Genomic DNA, 25,335 nt, shown 5'->3' with positions numbered 1-25,335 from the left:
CCTGTCACACTGGACGCTGCAACGTCACGGATCGCTAGCGATATCGTCTAGTGTGACGGTACCTTTACTCCCTTCGAGTTGGCTTGCCTGGATGGAGACCCTCCGACACATACGGTATCACTCCTCTATAAAATGTTTCAGGAGCACCGGATGACTACATCTGATCCTCCGGCTTTCTTCTCGAGGTGGGAAAATGATTTGCATAAACCATTAACATTAGAGGACAGGGATAAGAGTCTCCTCCTCACGTTTCGATCTTCATTATGTGCAGACTTCCAAGAGAGGAGTTATAAACTGCTGACTCGCTGGTATAGATGCCCAGACAGTATTCACATTATGTTTCCCTCTACCCCAGACACGTGTTGGAGGTGTTGGAGGGAGAAGGGTTCGTATGCACATATCTGGTGGTCCTGTCCACTCATTAGGGGGTTCTGGGAGGCTGTTTTTGTTCTGTTCAACAAATTATCCATTCATAAGGTCCGTCCTGCGATGGAGGTGGCTCTGCTGTCTATCTGTGATCTCTCTGTAGCCAAATTTAAGAAAAGCTTTCTTAGACATTTTTTGACAGCTGCACGTAATCTAATACCTCGTTATTGGAAACAATCAAACTCCCCTTCAAAATCTGAATTTGTAGCAGAATTAAACCACCTCCTTCGTATGGAACAGTTGGTTGGTCAAAATACCGGAACTTCGGATAAAGTTTTAAAAGTCTGGACCCCCTGGATAGTGTTCAGGGAGACTGAGGAGCTTAATGCCTGGCTTGGTTGACCTACTAAGGTGCTATCGGTTTTCTTATGTATGTTTGTTTCAGGTAGTGGAACACACTTAAATACTAACTAGCAACTGAGTTGGACGAGACACCGGAGACCTTGTCCTTTTTCCCCACCCCATCTTCTCTCTCCTTCCATTTCTTTCCACTAATTTTCTACTTCTTCTATTAATTATAATGTTGGTTTAATTTACACCAAAGTTCATATAAAGAGACATCCTGGTTACTCTTATCCCAGCATTAACTAACCTTAATCAACAGAGCGGGTCCTGAAGAATTAGACTTATAGTGGTCAGGACTATCATTGCCAAAAGCAATAGACCACTTCATAGTCGATGGGAAGATGTCCCTGGGCCCGATTTCTAGAATGTGATCACTGTTTGTGGACTCTCCTCTGAAGTCTCTAAAATAGCACTCTACATACCCAAGGAGACAAAGAAGCCTTTTCACAGGCTGATTTTGAATGCTTTATTATTTTTCTTCTGTATCACAATACTTGACTGTGTTGGGAGTACCTGATATGTTTCTGATTGATATTACTTTACCTTGCAAAGTTTTGTTACATGCAACTTCTTTTAATAAACTTGATTTACACAAAAGAAGGGATATAGTTAGGGAGGAAAGATTAACCCCCACACCGCTTGTGCTGTAGCGATTTCCACTGTCCAACACCACCTTTTCTTTGCAGGGACAGTGGAGGCTAAATTTTTGTGCATCAGCTCTGTAGCTTATTAGGCTGCCTTATAAGGCTCCCTGATAGCTGCATTGCTGTTTGTACGCTGCTGTGCAAACCAACTGCTTTTTTAAAAGCAAAAATCCTGTTGCTCCTTTCTGCACAGTTATCTTGTTTATTTGTCCACACTTTTGTGTGCTTTAGTCCTTTTTATTGCTGCCATACTTGTCCTGAGATCATTGTAGGGAGATTGAAATTGTATTACAGTCCTTGTATTTTTTCTTATATCTTCCAGGCACTTTCTGCCACTTACATTGTGCTGTGTTATACACAGGGCCTGAGTTTTAGTGCAGTCTCCCCCCCCAAAAAAAGGGAGATTCAAATTGTCACTAAGTGGATCTACGTCAGTTCTGTTAGCTTGGCGTATATCAGCCTGCCACGTTCTGCCACTTACATTGTGTAGTGTTGTACACTGGGCCTGAGTATTGGTGCGGTCTCACCCAAAAAGAGGGAGATTCAAATTGTCACAAAGTGGATCTATGTCAGTTCTGTTAGTTTGGCATATATCAGCCAGACACGTTCTGCCAATTACATTGTGTAGTGTTATACACTGGGCCTGAGTTTTGGTGCGGTCTCCCCCCAAAAAAAAGGGAGATTCAAATTGTCACAAAGTCGATCTATGTCAGTTCTGTTAGTTTGGCGTATATCAGCCAGCCACGTTCTGCCACTTACATTGTGTAGTGTTGTACACTGGGCCTGAGTATTGGTGCGGTCTCACCCAAAAAGAGGGAGATTCAAATTGTCACAAAGTGGATCTACGTCAGTTCTGTTAGTTTGGCGTATATCAGCCAGCCACGTCCTGCCACTTACATTGTGTAGTGTTGTACTCTGGGCCTGAGTTTTGGTGCGGTCTCCCCCCAAAAAAGGGAGATTCAAATTGTCACAAAGTGGATCTACGTCAGTTCTGTTAGTTTGACGTACATCAGCCTCCCACGTTCTGCTACTTACATTGTGTAGTGTTGTACACTGGGCCTGAGTTTTGGTGCGGTCTCCCCCCCAAAAAAGGGAGATTCAAATTGTCACAAAGTAGATCTACGTCAGTTCTGTTAGTTTGGCGTATATCAGCCTGCCACGTTCTGCTTCTTACATTGTGTAGTGTTGTACACTGGGCCTGGGTTTTGGTGCGGTCTCCCCCCCAAAAAAAAGGGAGATTCAAATTGTCACAAAGTGGATCTACGTCAGTTCTGTTAGTTTGGCGTATATCAGCCAGCCACGTTCTGCCACTTACATTGTGTAGTGTTGTACACTGGGCCTGAGTTTTAGTGCAGTCTCCCCCCCAAAAAAGGGAGATTCAAATTGTCACAAAGTGGATCTAAGTCAGTTCTGTTAGTTTGGCGTATATCAGCCAGCTACGTTCTGCCACTTACATTGTGTAGTGTTGTACGCTGGGCCTGAGTTTTGGTGCGGTCTCCCCCCCAATAAAGGGAGATTCAAATTGTCACAAAGTGGATCTACGTCAGTTCTGTTAGTTTGGCGTATATCAGCCAGCCACGTTCTGCCACTTACATTTTGTAGAGTTATACACTGGGCCTGAGTTTTGGTGCGGTCTCTCCCCCAAAAAAGGGAGATTCAAATTGTCATAAAGTGGATCTACATCAGTTCTGTTAGTTTGGCGTATATCAGCCAGACACATTCTGCCACTTACATTGTGTAGTGTTATACACTGGGCCTGAGTTTTGGGGCGACCTCCCCCCAAAAAAAGGGAGATTGAAATTCTCAACAAGTTTATATACATTTTCTACCTTGTTGTACAGTACCATATAACGGTTGTTATTTTGGTTACATTTTCCCAACAATGAGGAAGTCTGGTGGAAGAGGCCGTGGGAGGTCGTTGCCAGCTGGTACTGATGGTGGTGGTGGAGAAACTGGTGGTAGTGGGAAAAGCAAAATAGCACCTAAGGCTCGAGGTGTTGAGCCAGCGTCGTCGTCTGTCTACACAAGGCCTCGAAGGCTCCCTTATCTGGGAGTAGGAAAACTGCTTTTAAAGCCGGAGCAGCAGGAAAATGTTTTGGCTTTCCTTGCAGACTCAGCCTCCAGCTCTTTCGCCTTCAGAAAGTTCCAGATATAAAAGCAGCGAATCGTCAGTGAATGCTACCGGTCAGGAACAAGTCGCTTCCTTGAGTCCTTCACTCAAACCAAAAATGAAGGATGCGGCAGGCGACACTACAGTTTACTCCATGGAGCTCTTTACGGTATGTGCCTGGGTTAGAAAGGGAAATTGTTAACAGCCCATTACAAGATGAATCGGACATGGCGTGCACTGATGCACAGCCACAGCTAGATTATTATGCTGCTCCATTGACTCAGATTACTACATTGCCCTCGCAGTGTACAGAGCCAGAATCTGACGCCGATGAGACTATGGTGCCACGTCCCGAACGCCATACCACCTTACACGGTGACACAGCGGAAGGTCCACATGACATGGAAGAGGAGGTGGTAGATGACCAAGTTGTTGACCCAGATTGGCAGCCACTGGGGGAAGAGGTTGCTGCTGCCAGTAGCTCAGAAGCGGAGGAGGATGTTCCGCAGCAGCCATCTACATCGCAACTGCTTTCATCTGGCAGGCCCGTATCTGGCCAAAAACGTTTGTCAAAAACAAAACCAGTTTTAGGACAGCGTGGCCATCCTGTTAAAGAAGCACAGCGTGCAATGCCTGAAAAGGTATTCCATAGTAGGAAGAGTGTAGTGTGGCAATTTTTAACCAAGATCCGAATGATCAGTGCAAAGATATCTGTAAGGAATGCTCAAAGACCTTTAGCAGAGGGAAGAATCTCCAAAACTTAAATAAAACGTGCATGCTTAGACATTTAACCAGCATGCACTTGCAAGCCTGGACTAACTACCAAACGTCCCGTACCGTTGGTGCACCTGCTCAGAATGAAGGTAGTCAGCAACGCTACATTGCTTCCCTCACTGTAAGCCCTCCGGATAGGACACCAGCAGCAGCAAATGTGGAGGTATCGTCACAAGGCTAAAGCTGTCAGGGAATCACAAGGTTCTTGGTAGGAAACACTGTATGTAGGCCAACATCAAGAATACCATCACCAACCCTCTCTCAATCTGCCATATCCACCACCACCCCCGTTAGTTCCACCATATGCAGCTCTCCAGTCCAGCTCACCCTACAAGAGAGTCTCGTTAGGAAAAGAAAGTACTCATCCTCTCATCCACGTACACAGGGTTTGAACGCCCACATTGCTAGACTAATCTCGTTAGAAATGATGCCCTACCGGTTGGTTGAAAGCAAAGCTTTCAAAGACCTGATGGCCTATGCAGTACCACACTATGACCTACCCAGTCGGCACTTCTTTGCAAGACAAGCCATCCCAGCCCTCCACTAGCATGTCAAAGACCGCATTGTCCATGCATTGAGGCAATCAGTCAGTGGAAAGGTGCACCTCACAACAGATGCATGGACCAGTAGGCATGGCCAGGGACGTTACGTGTCCATCACGGCGCACTGGGTTAATGTGGTGGATGCAGGGTCCACAGGGGATAGCCATAGTGGGACAGTTCTGCCTAGCCCACGGTCTAGGAAACAGTTGGCTGTAGGCGTTCGCCACCCCTCCTCCTCCTCTTGAAGCGAAAGCTTGTCCACAGAGTGCAGTCGCATGACCACTCCATTTGCAGCTGCCAGTGTTACACACGAGGTGTCCCATTATGGAACAGCTAGTGGTAAGCGTCAGCAGGCAGTGCTAGAAATGAAGTGTTTGGGCGACAACAGACACACCGCGGAAGTACTGGCCAAGTACTTGCAGCAAGAAACTCAGTCATGGCTGGGCAGTGTACATCTTGAGGCAGGCAAGGTAGTCAGTGATAACGGAAGGAATTTTATGGCTGCCATAGCCCTTTCTGAAATGAAACACATACCTTGCCTGGCTCACACCTTGAACCTGGTGGTGCAGTGCTTCCTGAAAAATGATCCGGGGTTACCAGCCCTGCTCCTGAAGGTGCGAAGACTTTGCTCGCACATCCGCCGGTCGCCCGTACACTCCAGCCGTATGCTCAACCATCAGCGATCGCTGAATCTTCCCCAGCACCGCCTATTAATCAACGTTGCAAAAAGGTGGAACTCCACACTGCACATGCTTCAGAGGCTGTGCGAACAGAGGCGTGCGGTTATTTATTTATGGGCGGATACACATACACGGGCAGGCACTTGGATGGCAGACATGGAGTTGTCTGGTGTGCAGTGGTCGAAGCTACAAGACCTCTGTCAAGTCCTTCAGTGTTTTGAGGAATGCACACGGCTGGTAAGTGCAGACGACGCCATCATAAGCATGAGCATCCTACTAATGCGTCTGCTGATGCAAAGTTTGATGCACATTAAAGGTACCCTCACACTGAACGATATCGCTAGCGATCCGTGACGTTGCAGCGTCCTGGCTAGCGATATCGTTGAGTTTGACAGGCAGCAGCGATCAGGATCCTGCTGTGCCATCGTTGGTTGGAGCAGAAAGTCCAGAACTTTATTTCGTCGCTGGACTCCCACAGACATCGCTGAATCGGCGTGTGTGACGCCGATTCAGCGATGTCTTCACTGGTAACCAGGGTAAACATCGGGTTACTAAGCGCAGGGCTGCGCTTAGTAACCCGATGTTTACCCTGGTTACCAGCGTAAACGTAAAAAAAAAAAAAACACTACATACTTAAATTCCGGTGTCTGTCCCCCGGCGCTGTGCTTCTCTGCACTGTGTAAGCGCCGGCCGGAAAGCAGAGCACAGCGGTGACGTCACCGCTGTGCTTTCCGGCTGGCGCTCACAGTCAGTGCAGAGAAGCACAGCGCCGGAGGACGCGACAGACACCGGAATGTAAATATGTAGTGTTTGTTCTTTTTACGTTTACGCTGGTAACCAGGGTAAACATCGGGTTACTAAGCGCGGCCCTGCGCTTAGTAACCCGATGTTTACCCTGGTTACCAGGGGACTTCGCATAGTTGGTCGCTGGAGAGCTGTCTGTGTGACAGCTCTCCAGCGACCACACAGCGACGCTGCAGCGATCGGGATCGCTGTCTAGATCGCTGCAGCGTCGCTAAATGTGACGGTACCTTAATGAGCAAGCGTCTGCAGCCGAGGAGGAGGGAAGCCTTGATGACAGTCAGCCATTGTCTGCTCAGGGAACTCTCTCCTCTGTGGGCCATTTGCTCTGAAGCTGTTTCATCTAGTATGTCCTCATGGATATTTTCTCTCTGAACCCTGCTACAGGTACTATACAGATGATCAGGTTTTTAAATACATCAGATAGGGATTATATACATTAGATAGGACTGCTCTATTATCGGTATACCTTGACGATTGGTGGAGCAGCTTAATATACATTTTTTTGCAAAAAAACGTATTAACTTCAGACTTAAAAATTTTCTCCAAATTATTATTATGCTGTAAGAATCAGGCTGCACTCAGATGTCACCCGAGTGCAATCCTATAGTGAGTGTGACGATTCACAGGAGGAAAACGGGAAGTGGACCCTCTAGACCGCGAAGACGAACCCCTCACGGATGAGCTGACCAGATAGACCACCCCCTATACAGGGAGAGTTAGGGGCAGGCCCGTGAGGGACTATCGCCACGGAAGCTGGAGGACCAGGACGGGAGAAGACCAAGATGAGGCAGGGATAGTAGGACCACAGAGTAATGCTATAGAAACAGGCTGCACTCAGATGACACCCGAGTGCAGTCCTATAGAGAGTGCTGCAAAGACACAGGACTGATGGGTAAACTGCACTAGTACAGGGACTGGCGAAGGAACTGAGGAAACACAGAGGCTAGCAGGATCCAGGAAAGACAGGAACTGCAGAGACACAGGACTGATGGGTAAACTGCAGCTGTAAGACAGGATAAACCCAAAGTCAGAGGGAAAACGAACTTCACAGAGACTAAGAGCGGCCAGGAACACCTGAATGAACAAATGATAACCAGGCACAGAGGGACGGCAGGAAGCAGTTTAAATACCTACAGGCAGGGTAGCACTTCCAGGTAACAGACCTCCAGTACCATAGAGAGGACAATAAGGAGAACCGACCTCAGGGTACTATTCCTTCAGGACCATAGAGGAGATGAAGAGGAGGACCGACAGAAGATCAGAAGTGCACACGCGCAGCACTGAACCTGGTATGCGTGCGCGCACGAGAAGCAGAGGCCGGGAGCGAGCGCGGACAAAGAGACACTGACTGGGCAGGCTGCAGCAACGGTATGACAGTACCCCCATCTTTACATCCCTCCTTCCTCTTTAGGCCAGAAAGAAACTTAGCTAAAATTCGAGGAGCCTGAATATTCTCCCGAGGCTCCCAGGATCTCTCCTCAGGACCGAAACCCCTCCAGTCGACCAAAAACAAAGTTCTACCTCTAATTTTTTTCATGGCCAAAATGTTCTTAACCTCAAAAACACTGTCTGCGGAAACAGGCGAAGGTGAAGAAAGAGTCGAGGTGTGAAACCGATTGAAAACTACAGGCTTAAGGAAAGATACATGAAAGGAATTAGGGATACGAAGAGAGGCAGGTAACTTAAGTTTGAAAGAGACATTGTTAAAACGTGCCAAAACCTCGAAAGGACCAATGTAACGGGGACCCAGTTTATGTGAAGAGATTTTAAGGCGAATAAATCTAGAAGAAAGGCAGACCTTATCCCCAGGATGGAACACAGGAGAATCGAGACACCTTTTATCAGCATGCCTCTTCATCCTATGCTGAGCTAGTTCGAGAGCACACTTGGTCTCCTGCCAAACCCTGGAGAAATCTTTAGACAGAAGATCTGCCGCCGTCACAGTAGAGACAGGAGGAACTGGTAGAGGAAGACCAGGGTGTTGTCCGTAGACGACAAAAAATGGAGATTTGGTAGTAAGTCAGACCAATCATTTTGATGAGCGTTGGAGAAACGACGGAGATAAGTAACCAGGATCTGATTCGTACGCTCCACTTGGCCGTTAGACTGTGGATGATAGGCTGAAGAAAAATCAAGCGAAATGTTCAGTGACTTACAGAGAGATCTCCAGAAACGAGCAGTGAACTGAACTCCCTGGTCAGAAACAATGTGCTGTGGAAGACCATGAATGTGAAAAAAAAAAAAATCTTCGCCAGTTCAGGAGCCGAAGGCAGACCAGGAAGAGCAATGAAATGTGCCATTTTAGAGAAACGGTCCACAACCATGAGGATGACTGTACAACCACAGGAGCAAGGCAGATCAGTTAAGAAATCCATTGCAATATGTTGCCACAAAGCAGTAGGCACTAGAAGAGGAAGAAGAAGTCCAGAAGGAAGCCGCCTGGGTACTTTGTTCTTGGCACAGGAAGGGCAAGAGACCACAAAAGCTTGGACATCCTTCGAAAGAGTCGGCCACCAGTAGTAACGAGATATTAGATCAAGAGTTCTTTTGAAACCGACATGTCCCGCTAGCTTGGAAGCATGTCCCCAGAGTAACACACGTCTCCTGTTCCTCTCAGAAACGAAAGTCTTACCCGGAGGTAAAGAGGTCATAGATACTGGAGCAAGTGTGATGATTCTAGCGGGGTCAATGATGTGCGAGGATTCCTCCTCAGTGTCCACCGACAAGAAGGACCTGGATAGAGTGTCAGCTTTGAAGTTCTTTTTTCCAGGCAGGAAGCAAAGTTCAAAGTCAAATCGGGCAAAGAACAAGGCCCACCTGGCCTGTCGTGGATTCAGTCGGTGCGCTGAACGGATGTATGCCAAATTCTTATGATCCGTAAAGATGACAAAGGGATGTAAGGCTCCCTCCAACAGACATCTCCACTCCTCAAAGGCCAATTTGATGGCCAAAAGTTCTCTGTCGCCAATGGAATAATTTATTTCAGAAGAAGAGAAACTCTTGGAGAAGAAACCACAGGGCACAAGACGACCAGTAGAAGACTTCTGAGAAAGCACAGCTCCGGCACCGACAGCAGAGGCGTCAACCTCTAGGAAGAAGGGTTTATTAGATTCAGGGCGATGGAGTAAAGGAGCGGAGGCAAATGCTTCTTTGAGAGAGTGGAAAGCCTTTTCTGCCTCTGCTGGCCAAAGATGAGGATTGGCACCCTTCTTTATCAAAGAGGAGATGGAAGCCGACAAGGAGGAGAAATGCGGAATAAATTGCCAATAGTAATTCGCGAATCCTAGAAAGCGCTGAATCGCCTTAACCCCAAGCGGACGTGGCCAGTTGAGTATGGCAGAAACTTTAGCCGGATCCATACACAGACCAGAATCAGAGATGATGAAGCCCAGGAATGGCAGGGACGACTGTTCGAAGGCACACTTCTCAAGTTTAGCATATAGACGATTCTCCCTCAGATGGAGAAGAACTTGCCGCACATGTCTACTATGAGAAAGCAGATCCGGTGAAAACACAAGGATGTTGTCCAAGTACACCACTACACAGGTGTAAAGTAGGTCCCGAAAAACATCACTCACCGACTCTTGAAAAACTGCAGGAGCATTACATAAGCCGAAAGGCATCACTAAATACTCATAATGACCGTCTCTGGTGTTAAACGCAGTCTTCCATTCGTCACCCGAACGAATTAGGATCAAGTTGTAAGCTCCTCTGAGATCCAGTTTAGTGAAGATTCGTGCTCCACGCAGACGATCAAAAAGTTCTGAGAAGAGAGGAAGTGGATACTTGTTTTTAATGGTGATGTTATTGAGGCCACGGTAATCAATGCAGGGACGAAGGGAACCGTCCTTCTTCTTGACGAAGAAAAATCCAGCGCCTACAGGTGAGGAGGACTTCCGTATAAAGCCTCTGGCCAGATTCTCTTGAACGTATTCAGACATGGTTAAAGTCTCGGAGGGTGATAGAGGATAAATACGACCTCTAGGAGGAATAGAGCCGGATACAAGATCTATCGGACAGTCGTATGGGCGATGCGGAGGTAAGAATTCTGCTTCCTTTTTGTTGAAAACGTCCGAAAAAGAGTGATAAGCTGCGGGTAGATTCGCTAGCTCCGGAACCGAGGGAGAGAGACTAGCAAGCTTGACGGGAAGCAGACATCTGTCTTGACAACACTGTCCCCAGGATAGGACGTCCCCAGTACGCCAATTCAGAGTAGGTTCATGGTTTCTTAGCCAGGGGAGTCCTAAAAGAAATGCATGGGATAAAGACGGTAAAACATAAAATGCCAACTTTTCTCGATGTAAAGCTCCAATTTGAATCTCAATCTCGTCTGTGACAGAAGAAACGACCTCCCGCAAAGGCTGACCGTCGACAGAAGTTATTTGCCTAGGAACCTCCAAGGATCTGACAGGAATCCTAAGCCTCTCGACCGGCTCAAGTTGAACAAAATTCCCAGCCGCACCAGAATCCACATAAGCCTCAAGAGAGAAACGACTGGAACCCATGTGTAAAATGACAGGCAAAATCAAAGGTGGAGAGGTATCATGGCTACCTAGGGAGGCCTCTCTTACCTGACCTAGGCGGAGGCGTTTCCCGGCTTCTGGAGACAAGAACGCAGAAGATGAGAAGCGCTGCCACAATAAAAGCATAAGCCCTGTGCAAGTCTCTCCTTTCGACGTTGTTCAGCAGGCTTGAGGCGATCAACCTGCATAGGCTCAGGGGAAGAAGAGGAAGAAGCTGCAGTGGTTTGGGAAAGAGAAGTACCACGTGTAACGGAGGAAAAACGAGACTAAGAGCGGCCAGGAACACCTGAATGAACAAATGATAACCAGGCACAGAGGGACAGCAGGAAGCAGTTTAAAAACCTACAGGCAGGGTAGAACTTCCAGGTAACAGACCTCCAGTACCATAGAGAGGACAATAAGGAGAACCGACCTCAGGGCAATTATTAGCTACAAGATTGAAAGGAATCCTACCAAGCTTAATCAATGATGACCAATCAGGCTTCATTGAAGGCAGGCAAACTTCTGATAGCACTAGGAGGCTTATCAACATTATTAATAGAATTAATTCTACCCGAACCCCCTCAATTCTTCTAACATTAGACGCCATGAAGGCGTTTGATAGAGTCAACTGGTCTTACTTAAAAAGTGTTCTTCTAAATTTTGGCTTCAACAACAAATGGATAGAAACGGTGTTCACGTTGTAACATGTTGTCCCCTTAAAAAATAATTTTAATCAGATAATCTAAAAAATACCACTTCCCAGTGAGAACAGAGAAAACAATATATGAACGAATCTACTAGTGCACCTTTCCTCATAAGTAACCCTGTGCTCTAACAATATTTTTCTAGTCTTTTTGTCCTATATGGGATTTCAATAAAGGAGGACGATATACAGTGGGGCAAAAAAGTATTTAGTCAGTCAGCAATAGTGCAAGTTCCACCACTTAAAAAGATGAGAGGCGTCTGTAATTTACATCATAGGTAGACCTCAACTATGGGAGACAAACTGAGAAAAAAAAATCCAGAAAATCACATTGTCTGTTTTTTTAACATTTTATTTGCATATTATGGTGGAAAATAAGTATTTGGTCAGAAACAAAATTTAATCTCAATACTTTGTAATATATCCTTTGTTGGCAATGACAGAGGTCAAACGTTTTCTGTAAGTCTTCACAAGGTTGCCACACACTGTTGTTGGTATGTTGGCCCATTCCTCCATGCAGATCTCCTCTAGAGCAGTGATGTTTTTGGCTTTTCGCTTGGCAACACGGACTTTCAACTCCCTCCAAAGGTTTTCTATAGGGTTGAGATCTGGAGACTGGCTAGGCCACTCCAGGACCTTGAAATGCTTCTTACGAAGCCACTCCTTCGTTGCCCTGGCGGTGTGCTTTGGATCATTGTCATGTTGAAAGACCCAGCCACGTTTCATCTTCAATGCCCTTGCTGATGGAAGGAGGTTTGCACTCAAAATCTCACGATACATGGCCCCATTCATTCTTTCATGTACCCGGATCAGTCGTCCTGGCCCCTTTGCAGAGAAACATCCCCAAAGCATGATGTTTCCACCACCATGCTTTACAGTAGGTATGGTGTTTGATGGATGCAACTCAGTATTCTTTTTCCTCCAAACACGACAAGTTGTGTTTCTACCAAACAGTTCCAGTTTGGTTTCATCAGATCATAGGACATTCTCCCAAAACTCCTCTGGATCATCCAAATGCTCTCTAGCAAACTTCAGACGGGCCCGGACATGTACTGGCTTAAGCAGTGGGACACGTCTGGCACTGCAGGATCTGAGTCCATGGTGGCGTAGTGTGTTACTTATGGTAGGCCTTGTTACATTGGTCCCAGCTCTCTGCAGTTCATTCACTAGGTCCCCCCGCATGGTTCTGGGATTTTTGCTCACCGTTCTTGTGATCATTCTGACCCCACGGGGTGGGATTTTGCGTGGAGCCCCAGATCGAGGGAGATTATCAGTGGTCTTGTATGTCTTCCATTTTCTAATTATTGCTCCCACTGTTGATTTCTTCACTCCAAGCTGGTTGGCTATTGCAGATTCAGTCTTCCCAGCCTGGTGCAGGGCTACAATTTTGTTTCTGGTGTCCTTTGACAGCTCTTTGGTCTTCACCATAGTGGAGTTTGGAGTCAGACTGTTTGAGGGTGTGCACAGGTGTCTATTTATACTGATAAAAAGTTTAAACAGGTGCCATTACTACAGGTAATGAGTGGAGGAAAGAGGAGACTCTTAAAGAAGAAGTTACAGGTCTGTGAGAGCTAGAAATCTTGATTGTTTGTTTCTGACCAAATACTTATTTTCCACCATAATATGCAAATAAAATGTTAAAAAAACAGACAATGTGATTTTCTGGATTTTTTTTTCTCAGTTTGTCTCCCATAGTTGAGGTCTACCTATGATGTAAATTACAGACGCCTCTCATCTTTTTAAGTGATGGAACTTGCACTATTGCTGACTGACTAAATACTTTTTTGCCCCACTGTATATATATTTTGTGCACCTTAGTTTTCTCTACCCTACGCTTTCTTTAATTTCTTTTAATTGCTTATTGTTTTCCCCCTATAGTTGGCTAGTTATTTAACAGGGCTAGCAGGTGTTAGCCGTCACGGAGTGGGGGCGCGAAACAATCTATCAGGGTGCCAACCTCCACTGTTAGGAAGGGACAGCAGGCGAGAGCAGGGTTACTTATGAGGAAAGGTGCACTAGTAGATTCGTTCATATATTTTTTTCTCTGTTCTCACTGGGAAGTGGTATTTTTTAGATTATCTGATTAAAATTATTTTTTAAGGGGACAACATGTTACACGGTTTTTGATTTTCCCTATTGTTTATTTTTCTTTTGTTGCTTTTTAGAAACGGTGTTCACACTGTACTCCCAGCCAAGTGCCAAAATTTACATAAATAACACCTTATCAAAATCATTCTATATAAATAATGGCACAAGACAGGGGTGCCCCCTCTCGCCACGGCTGTTCGCCCTGGCGATAGAACCATTAGCCGAAGCAATTCGCATAAACAAAAAAATCACGGGGCTTAAAGGTAACCTGTCACCTGAATTTGGCGGGACTGGTTTTGGGTCATATGGGCGGAGTTTTCGGGTGTTTGATTCACCCTTTCCTTACCTGCTGGCTGCATGCTGGCTGCAATATTGGATTGAAGTTCATTCTCTGTCCTCCATAGTACACGCCTGCGCAAAGCAATCTTGCCTTGCGCAGGCGTGTACTACGGAGGACAGAGAATGAACTTCAATCCAATATTGCAGCCAGCATGCAGCCAGCAGGTAAGGAAAGGGTGAATCAAACACCCGAAAACTCCGCCCATATGACCCAAAACCAGTCCCGCCAAATTCAGGTGACAGAGTCCCTTTAACACACCGACTAAACAATTCAAAATAAGTCTATTTGCAGACGACATGCTGCTTTCACTCACAAATCCGACACAATCCATTGCAACACTGCTTGAGATAATAGAGGAATTTTCACCAATATCAAACTTTAAAATTAATAACGGTAAATCAAAAATCCTGCAATTTTACCTTACAAACACCACAATAAACGCTATTAAAAATAATTCAGAGTTCGGCTGGGAAGAGGAACAAATATCACACCTAGGTATTGTGTTTAAAAAAACAATACGTAGCACAGTTAATGCAAATTGCGAGACATTTCTGACCAATATCACAAGAGATCTCCAACCCTGAGGAAATATAGGCTTGTTGTGGATGGGTAGAGTATTAGCGATAAAAACGGTGATACTCCCGAAACTTTTATACATTTTTAGGGCTCTCCCTCTTATCTTCCCAATAACTTTTTTTAACAGCTACAACAAAAAAATCTTCTCCTTTGTTTGGGGAGAGAAGAGAGCCAGAGTAGACAGAGCAGTTCTTTATAAACATAAATATAACGGAGGCATGGGGATACCAAACATTACCATGCTTATTACCATGCTAACCTAATCAAACAAAGCCAATACTGGATAACTGAAGATGTCAAACCATCTTGGATGGATCTAAGAAAGGACCATAGCATCTCAAGCCCTCTTAAAAATCTCCTCCTCAATCATATATTCAACTTAAAATATAAACTAAACCATCCTATTTTTCTGGCAATTACCCAATCTTGGGATCATCTTGCCTCACTGAATAAAACTGAGAAGTCAAAACTGAAAGAGAATTTCCCGATTTTCCTGATTGCTTCTGTTTACGGATTCTCGGTACCTGAACTCTGGCCAAAAAATGGCATCCGAAAGTTGGGAGACATTCTCGCAACTGATAGGTTACTCAGTTTTTCCGAGATTAAAAACAAATTCAAGATACCCTCCTCAGACTTTATGCAATATTGCATGGTTAAGGAGTACCTTCAAAATTTCATCAGTATGGTTCCCCCGAAAACAGAAGTAATTCATCTCCTTCTAAACAACCCAACTCATAAAATCTTCTGGAGCACTAAATTCCTTTAGGGTTCTTTCAATAAGGATAGCGAGTTCATAAAAAAACAAATATATGGTCAAATGGGAGAGGGATCTCCAGTTCTGCGCAACAAAGGAACAATGGGAGAAGGCAATAAAAAATTCATACTCTTCAAATATATCCATACCGCTACATGAATCATTCTATAAATTATTAACAAGATGGTACCTGACTCCGTCTAGGATAGCACAAAGGGCCGTACTGGGACTAAAATTCAGCCCTGGCATTTGAAGTCACACAGGCCCACTTGTCACATGGTGACTGTATAATATCTTTGTACACTTGTAGGTTACAAGAAGTAAGAGGAGTGTAACACGACTATATAACATATAATTACAGCTGTATCCAGCATTACAGCTCAGTCCCCATAGAATGTAATGCAGCCAGTCCCCATAGAATGTAATGCAGCCAGCCCCCATAGAATGTAATGCAGCACAGCCCCCATAGAATGTAATGCAGCCCAGCCCCATAGAATGTAATGAAGCACAGCCCCCATAGAATGTAATACAGCACAGCCCCCATAGAATGTAATGCAGCACAGACCCCATAGAATGTAATGCAGCACAGCCCCATAGAATGTAATGCAGCCCAGCCCCATAGAATGTAATGCAGCCAGCCCCCATAGAATGTAATACAGCACAGGCCCCATAGAATGTTATACAGCGCAGGCCCCATAGAATGTAATACAGCACAGGCCCCATATAATGAAATACAGCACAGGCCCCACAGAATGTAATGCAGCACAGCCCCCATAGAATGTAATGCAGCCAGTTCCCATAAGATGTAATGCAGTACCGCCCCCATAGAATGTAATACAGCCAGCCCCCATAGAATGTAATACAGCACAGGCCCCATAGAATGTAATACAGCACAGGCCCCATAGAACGTAATGCAGCACAGCCCCCATTGAATGTAATGCAGCCAGTCCCCATAGAATGTAAATTAATGCAGCCAGCCCCCATAGAATGTAATGCAGCCAGCCCCATAGAATGTAATGCAGCCCAGCCCCATAGAATGTAATGCAGCACAGCCCCCATAGAATGTAATACAGCACAGCCCCCATAGAATGTAATGCAGCACAGCCCCCATAGAATGTAATGCAGCCCAGCCCCATCGAATGTAATGCAGCCAGCCCCCATAGAATGTAATACAGCACAGGCCCCATAGAATGTAATACAGCACAGGCCCCATAGAATGTAACGCAGCACAGCCCCCATAGAATGTAATGCAGCCAGTTGCCATAGGATGTAATGCAGTACAGCCCCCATAGAATGTAATGCAGCATGTTTCCATAAGATGTAATGCAGCACAGCCACCATACAATATAATGCAGCCCAGCCCCATAGAATGTAATGCAGCTTCCCCCCAATAGCCCCACAATCTAGTTATCACTCATTGATATATAATAATAATAAAAACCAAACACTTGACTCTACTCACTTTTCCTCTTGCCCCGCGCTGCTCCAGGCTCCGGTCTCAGCAGCTGCAGTCTGCCCGCCCGGTCACACAGCAGGTGCGCAATGATATGACGTCTTCTCGCACCCGCAGTGTCAGCAGCAGGCAGAGCGGGGAATGATGGGAGAGGGAGCGACAGCAGACGCTCTCTCCCCATCATTGCATTCAACTGTACCGGCGTCTATGACGCCTGTATAGTTGAATGCGGGGCCGGGAGTGTGCCGTGAGCGGGGGGAGTGTGTCGACAACGGCACACTCGAGTGGCCCACTACTGCCACCGGCCCTTCTGGCATTTGCCACAACTGCCCGCTGGCCAGTCCGGCCCTGGTGGTGGAGCAGGGAGAGGTAAGTATTGCAAGTGGTAGAGCACTGTTCGAGCTGGGGGGAACACTCTCTCGTGGGCGGCAGTACTGGCACAGGGCCCCTCATATTACGATGGTGTGTCTGACATTGGTTCTGCACCACCACCGTCAGAGACACTTCATTGTACTATGAGGGACCCTGTGCCAGTGCCATCGCCCAAGAGAGGGCTCACCCACCTGTCCAGGCAAACGGCACTCGCACGGGTGCTTGCACCAAATGGTGACCACGGCCCTGTGTTGGGAGTCAGCCCATTTAGGGAGGTATAAAAATGGCCTATTGTGGATATTCAGCAGCTGCAAATGGAGGAATTGGAGAAGTCAGTAAGAGGAGGCCAAAAGCAAGACATTTTTCAGGCAAGCTACGTGTCAGCAGGGGAAGGTGGGGCAAACTAATTTGAAATCCATGATTGGTTCATTTTAATGAAGGTTAGATCATCAACATTTCGGGTAGCCAGACGTGTCCTTTTTTCGGTCAGTATTGAACCAGCAGCACTGAAGACTCTTTCTGATAGCACACTAGCGGCTGGGCAAGCAAGCTCCTGTAATGCATATTCTGCCAATTCAGGTGAGGTGTCTAGTTTCGATGCCCAGTAATCAAAGGGGAATGACCTGTGAGGGAGAACATCGATAAGGGAGGAAAAAAAGTTCGTAACCATACTGGAAAAATGCTGTGTCCTGTCACTTTGAATCGATGCAGCAGTACCTGTCGTGTCTGCGGTCATTGGGAAATCACTCCACAACCTGATCATAAAACCCCTCTGTCCAACGCCACTTCGGATTTGTGCACCTCTAACACCTCTGCCATGTTACCCCCTATGGCTCGTTTCAGAACCATCACCGCCGCTGTGTGCTGGGAATGCCTGAACCAAACGGTCTACAAGAGTTGCTTGTTTGGTAGCCAACATTTGCTCTAGGTTCTCGTGTGGCATGATATTTTGTAATTTTCCTTTATATCGTGGATCCAGGAGGCAGGCCAACCAGTAATCGTCATCGGTCATCATTTTGATAATGCGGGGGTCCCTTTTTAGGATACGCAAGGCATATTCAGCCATGTGGGCCAATGTTCCAGGTGTCTATTCACTGCTTGTGCTGGGTTGTGGTGCACTTTCTTGCAAATCAACATCACTTGTGTCCCGCAAAAACCCTGTACCTGACCTTGTAACGCCACCAGTTTCTATTACCCCCTGAGATGCATCCTCCTCCCATAAATATTCATCCCCATCATCCTCCTCCTCCTCCTCTTCATCCGCCACCTCATCCAGGAGAGTTCCCTGAGCAGACAATGGCTGACTGTCATCAAGGCTTCCCTCCTCCTCGGCTGCAGACGCCTGCTCCTTAATGTGCATCAAACTTTGCATCAGCAGACGCATTAGTAGGATGCTCATGCTTATGATGGCGTCGTCTGCACTTACCAGCCGTGTGCATTCCTCAAAACACTGAAGGACTTGACAGAGGTCTTGTAGCTTCGACCACTGCACACCAGACAACTCCATGTCTGCCATCCAAGTGCCTGCCCGTGTATGTGTATCTTCCCATAAATAAATAACTGCACGCCTCTGTTCGCACAACCTCTGAAGCATAGAACCAAAAACACATGGGCTACTTGCACAGTGAACAAGTCTGTAGGAACATGGTCACACCACCAAGAAACCTGAAGACACACAAAGAGCACAGCGAGGTCAAAAATACTCTGTTGTAAAAAAAGTCACAGTAAATAAGCAAGTGCTAGTCAAAAAATGAAAAAAAAAAACCAGTATTTAGTTAATACGTTTTGTTTTTTCAAACGTTTTTTATTGAACACTTTAACAATTTTTAAGACATCTGCTTTTATTTGCATATGTGATAATTCGCTTTGGAAATAGGGAAAAGGGGGTGGAAAGGGTTTGGGAAAGGGAGGGGAAAGAACAAAAAAAATACTTTATTAATAACAGGCAGATTTGTAGTTGCTTGTATAGTTGCTACAGTATTGAACTGTCTTGGTAAAATAAGCATCCATGAATTTCTATAACCCGAATTTCTAACCCCCAACCTACTGTCTCCTTCCCCGTAATCCTGTAGAATGTAAGCCCGCAAGGGCAGGGTCCTCGCCCCTCTGTATCAGTCCATCACTGTTAGTTTGCTTACTGTAACTTGTATGTAACCCCTTCTCATGTACAGCACCATGGAATCAATGGTGCTATATAAGTAAATAATAATAATAATAATAATTTCTATATTCAAACTATATACATCAAAAGTAGCAAGCCAGCTACCTTTAATCTAAAAGTAAAAAAATTTACAAAATAACATTAACTAATCTAAGGCTTGGTGTTTAGTGTTCCAAATGCTCCATTTTTTGTCGTATTTATGCAAACATCCGTTAGCTATTGAGAATCTTAAGTCCAGGGTATTATGCGTCTTTAGTCTGTCCACAATGTCAGAGAACCTTGGTATATCAGCTCTCCGCCAGAAGGTGGCGATCAAGTTTTTAGTTATCAGTAACAAATGTATTATGACCTTTTTGGTTGAGTGGTGTACATCTTCCAAGTCCAAGGAAAAGAGTGCTGTTTGTGGGGAAAGAGTGAAGTTCTTGTCAAGAAGTTCACTGATATATGTAGAAATCTTATTCCATAACTCTGTGAGAACTGGGCATGTCCAGAATATGTGTTTCAAATCTCCCTTAAGCCGACACCCTCTCCAGCATAATGGAGACGAGCCAGGTTTGAAGTGTGCTATCAGGGCCGGACTGGCCATCGGGCAGTTCTGGCAAATGCCAGAAGGGCCAGTGGCAGTAGTGGGCCACTCGAGTGTGCCGCTGTTGGCACACTCCCGGCCCCGCATTCAACTATACCGGCGTCATAGACGCCGGTACAGTTGAATGCAATGATGGGGAGAGAGCGTCTGCTGTCGCTCCCTCTCCCATCATTCCCCGCTCTGCCTGCTGCTGACACTGCGGGTGCGTGATGACGTCATATCATCGCGCACCTGCTGTGTGACCGGGCGGGCAGACTGCAGCTGCTGAGACCGGAGCCAGGAGCAGCGCGGGGCAAGAGGAAAGGTGAGTAGAGTCAAGTGTTTGTTTTTTTTATTATTATTATTATTATTATTATTATTATTATTATTATTATTATTATATATCAATGAGTGATAACTAGATTGTGGGGCTATTGGGGGGGGGCTGCATTACATTCTATGGGGCTGGGCTGCATTATATTGTATGGTGGCTGTGCTGCATTACATCCTATGGGAACTGGCTGCATTACATTCTATGGGGGCTGTACTGCATTATATCCTATGAGAACTGGCTGCATTACATTCTATGGGGGCTGTGCTGCATTACATTCTATGGGGCCTGTGCTGTATTACATTCTATGGGGACTGGGCTGCATTACATTCTATGGGGCTGTGCTGCATTACATTCTATGGGGTCTGTGCTGCATTACATTCTATGGGGGCTGTGCTGTATTACATTCTATGGGGGCTATGCTGCATTACATTCTATGGGGCTGGGCTGCATTACATTCTATGGGGGCTGGCTGCATTACATTCTATGGGGGCTGGCTGCATTAATTTACATTCTATGGGGACTGTGCTGCATTACATTCTATGGGGCCTGTGCTGTATTATATTCTATGGGGCCTGTGCTGTATTACATTCTATGGGGGCTGGCTGCATTACATTCTATGGGGGCTGCACTGCATTGCATCCTATGGGAACTGGCTGCATTACATTCTATGGGGGCTGTGCTGCATTACATTCTATGGGGCCTGTGCTGTAATACATTCTATGGGGCCTGTGCTGTATTACATTCTATGGGGCCTGTGCTGTATTACATTCTATGGGGGCTGGCTGCATTACATTCTATGGGGCTGTGCTGCATTACATTCTATGGGGCTGTGCTGCATTGCATTCTATGGGGTCTGTGCTGCATTACATTCTATGGGGGCTGTGCTGTATTACATTCTATGGGGGCTGTGCTGGATTACATTCTATGGGGCTGGGCTGCATTACATTCTATGGGGGCTGGCTGCATTACATTCTATGGGGGCTGGCTGCATTACATTCTATGGGGGCTGGCTGCATTAACTTACATTCTATTGGGACTGGCTGCATTACATTCTATGGGGGCTGTCCTGCATTACATTCTATGGGGCCTGTGCTGTATTACATTCTATGGGGCCTGTGCTGTATTACATTCTATGGGGGCTGGCTGCATTACATTCTATGGGGCTGGGCTGCATTACATTCTATGGGGACTGGCCTCATTACATTCTATGGGGTCTGTGCTGCATTACATTCTATGGGGGCTGTGCTGCATTACATTCTATGGGGCTGGGCTGCATTACATTCTATGGGGCTGTGCTGCATTACATTCTATGGGGCTGGCTGCATTACATTCTATGGGGACTGGCTGCATTACATTCTATGGGGACTGAGCTGTAATGCTGGATACAGCTGTAATTATATGTTATATAGTCGTGTTACACTCCCCTCACTTTTTGTAACCTACAAGTGTACAAAGATATTATACAGTCACCATGTGACAAGTGGGCCTGTGTGACTTCAAATGCCAGGGCTAAATTTTAGTCCCAGTCCGGCCCTGTCCACCACTGTGTAGTCTGTGCTGTTAAATCCTTCAATGACACTGCCAATACAAATTTGTTGAAATGTGTGAGGCAGTGACCGGTGTCATATGCGAGGGTCGCTATGTATCCCCCAGGATGTGCTTAGAAGCATATTAGATCCGCTGGAGTGCCCTGTGCTCACAGCAGGTTGCCTGTGAGACACAGGGAAGATTAAAAGTGAGTGTGAACTGGGTCAAGCTATTTGTCCCAGAAATTATTCAGGAAAACCCGGTATGGGCTTTTATTTTGAAACGGACTGCAGGATGGTAGTGGGGCCGGTCCGTTTCCTCCAGTCCAGATCTTATAGTGGCCCATGGCCATAGAATCTGGAGGATAGAAAAAAAAACCCTGCAAGAGAGTTTGGGTGTGTCAGTCTGGTCTGGGAGTCAGACCTAGCAGGAGGCTCATGAAGAGCTCCTTCCGTGTGGAGCAACACGGGCCAGGCAGAGACTAAAACGCCTGACACCCCAGCGTACACAGTGGTGTAATACGTCCACGGCAACGGATTGTGGACTGACTTTACTTTTCCCGGCTGCATACTGAAGGACTTGTTGCTTATGTGTTTGGTTTGTGAGTATGCTACAAAATAAACAAGACTTTGTTTGAACTTTATATGGGTCACTGCCTATTCACTGCACAGCAAGGACATCGCTGCATCACATATGGTGGAGAATGCGGGCAGTGTGAATTAAGGCATACCCCAACGCCATTTGCATGTCTGTTATTAAGCCTGCTACATTGCAACTCAGGCCTACAGACAAAATGGAGGAGATCCTGAGGCAGCTGGTCCTCACACAGCAACAACAGCAACAAACTAATAATCTGTTGCTGCAGCAAATTACAGCCCTGCGTGAGGCACCTCCAGCACCGACCCCGGAACGTCGCGATGCCTGAGACAAGGTCGGCTCCCCTTTGAGGAAATTGAGTCCGGAAGATGACGTGGAAGCTTTCCTCACTGTCTATGAGCGCACGGCAGAACGGGAGAATCTGCCAGCAGCACAGTGGGCTGAAGTTGTGGCTCCGTTCCTGAGGGGTGATGCGCTAAAGGCCTACTTTGACCTCAGTCGGGAGGATGCCCAGGACTATTCCAAGCTAAAAGGTGAGATCCATGCCCGACTGGGGGTTAATACTTATGTGAGAGCTCAACGGGTGTTTTCTTGGACTTTTGTGGAAGCCCAGCCTGCCCGGTCTCAGATTTTTGACTTATTGCAGCTTGTGAAACGGTGGCTCCAACCTGAGACTTTAACCACAAGTCAGATAGTGGAGAGGGTGGTGGTCGACTGACTGGTGAGGGCTCTGCCAGCAGCCATACAGCGTTGGGTGGGTCAAGGGGACCCGGGTACCCTAGACCAGGTTGTAGGTCTGATAGAGCGATATAAGGCCACCCAGGACTTTATACGGGACACTGCTCCACTTCGGCTGTCACGTAAGGCTCCGCCAGCTCAGGAGTCTGAGAAAAGTCCACGACCCTCCACTGAGACAAAACCAGACAGAGTCCGTGCTGAGGGGTTGTCTCGGAAAGAGAGTGACCACAGACCTGTGTCCCCTAAACTGGCTCCAAGGTTACCTCGTGCCACAGTCATTACGTGTTGGCGGTGCCAAGAACCTGGACATGTGGTTGCTAATTGCCCCCTAACAACGGAACCCATGGACTGCGGGTATACCCGCCGTGTGTCTATGTATGTCCAGCCAGTCTGCATTGCCACTACAGACCCTGCCGGTACCGAACCTCAGCTGTGCAGAGTGCTCGTTAATGGGTACCAGACAGATGCTCTCTTGGACTCGGGGAGCTTGGTGACCCTGGTACACGGGTCCCTGGTTGCTGGGGACAGTCCTAATGGACGAAAGGTGGGGGTAGTGTGCATACATGGGGACCTCCGAGAGTACCCGACTGCGGAGGTCACATTCTCCACCCCATGTGGAGATATAAAACATGTGGTGGGAGTGGTAAAGACTCTTCGGTATGGGACTGTGATAGGTAGAGACTTGTCGTTGTTCTGGTCCCTCTGGGAGACCAGAGTTAACCCTCTCAGGGTAAAAAGCATTCCGGTTGCAGAACCCGAAGATCCCGAGTCAGGGACACCTGCCGTAGGGGTCGCCACAATAGGGACAGTGTGTAATCCCGATAGGTTTCCCCTAGAGGTGTTGGCAGGAGAAGTGGAAGAGAATCCACCAATTCTTGAGCTGGAGGTGTCACCTGGTAAGTTTGGGACTGCCCAGCTCCAGGATCCCACTCTGACCCGGGCGAGGGAAAGAGTAATCGAGGTGAATGGGGTGGCACAACAACCTGGTGCAGAAAAGGAGTTTCCCCGGATGATGATCAACCAGGAGTTACTGTACAGGGTTGATAAAATCCGGGATGAGTGTTGTGAATTCTGTTGTCAAGCTCCCTCCTGTGGTCGTGAATGGTACTTCGGCTGGTTCTGTCCATGGGCTTCCTCTGGTGGTTGTGAGTGGGGCTGCGGCTTCTGAGTTTCCTTCCACAGGTGACGAGGTTAATTCGTTAGCTGGCTGCTCTATTTAACTCCACTTAGATCATTGCTCCATGCCACCTGTCAATGTTCCAGTATTGGTCTTGGTCACTCCTGGATCGTTCTTGTGACCTGTCTTCCCAGCAGAAGCTAAGTTCCTGCTTGGTTTTCTTTGTTTGCTGTTTTTCTGTCCAGCTTGCTATTTTGATTTTTGTTTTGCTTGCTGGAAGCTCTGGGACGCAGAGGGAGCGCCTCCGCACCGTGAGTCGGTGCAGAGGGTCTTTTTGCGCCCTCTGCATGGTCTTTTTGTAGTTTTTTGTGCTGACCGCAAAGTTGCCTTTTCTATCCTCAGTCTGTTCAGTAAGTCGGGCCTCACTTTGCTAAATCTATTTCATCTCTGTGTTTGTAATTTTCATCTTTACTCACAGTCATTATATGTGGGGGGCTGCCTTTTCCTTTGGGGAAATTCTCTGAGGCAAGGTAGGCTTTATTTTTTCTATCTTGAGGGCTAGCTAGTTTCTTAGGCTGTGTCGAGTTGCATAGGGCGCGTTAGGAGCAATCCACGGCTATTTCTAGTGTGTGTTATAGGATTAGGGATTGCGGTCAGCAGAGTTCCCACGTCTCAGAGCTCATCCTATATTTTTAGTAACTATCAGGTCATTCCGTGTGCTCTTAACCACCAGGTCCATTATTGTCCTAACCACCAGGTCATAACAGATGAGGTGGTGGAACAACTGGTAGTGCCCCAACCCTATCGTCGGGCGGTGCTCGACATGGCTCACACTCACATGTTGGGGGGGCACTTGGGGGCCAAAAAGACGTTAGAGCGCATATTACAGAGGTTTTTTTGGCCTGGTGTCTATGCTGAGGTTACAAAGTACTGTGACACATGTCCTGAGTGTCAACTAACCTCACCCACCACGAACTACCGGAGTCCATTAGTGCCTCTGCCCATCATAGAAGTACCCTTTGAGCAGATAGCGATGGATCTGGTAGGACCAATAGTAAAATCCGCCCGGGGCCATCAGCACATATCAGTAGTCGTAGACTACGCCACCCGGTATCCAGAGGCGATACCGCTCCGGCACACTTCGGCTAAACTAATAGCCCGTGAACTGTTTGCCATGTTT

Source organism: Ranitomeya imitator, chromosome 2, assembly GCF_032444005.1.
Source record: "Ranitomeya imitator isolate aRanImi1 chromosome 2, aRanImi1.pri, whole genome shotgun sequence".
Classification (NCBI taxonomy): domain Eukaryota; kingdom Metazoa; phylum Chordata; class Amphibia; order Anura; family Dendrobatidae; genus Ranitomeya; species Ranitomeya imitator.
This window is presented reverse-complemented; position numbering follows the sequence as displayed.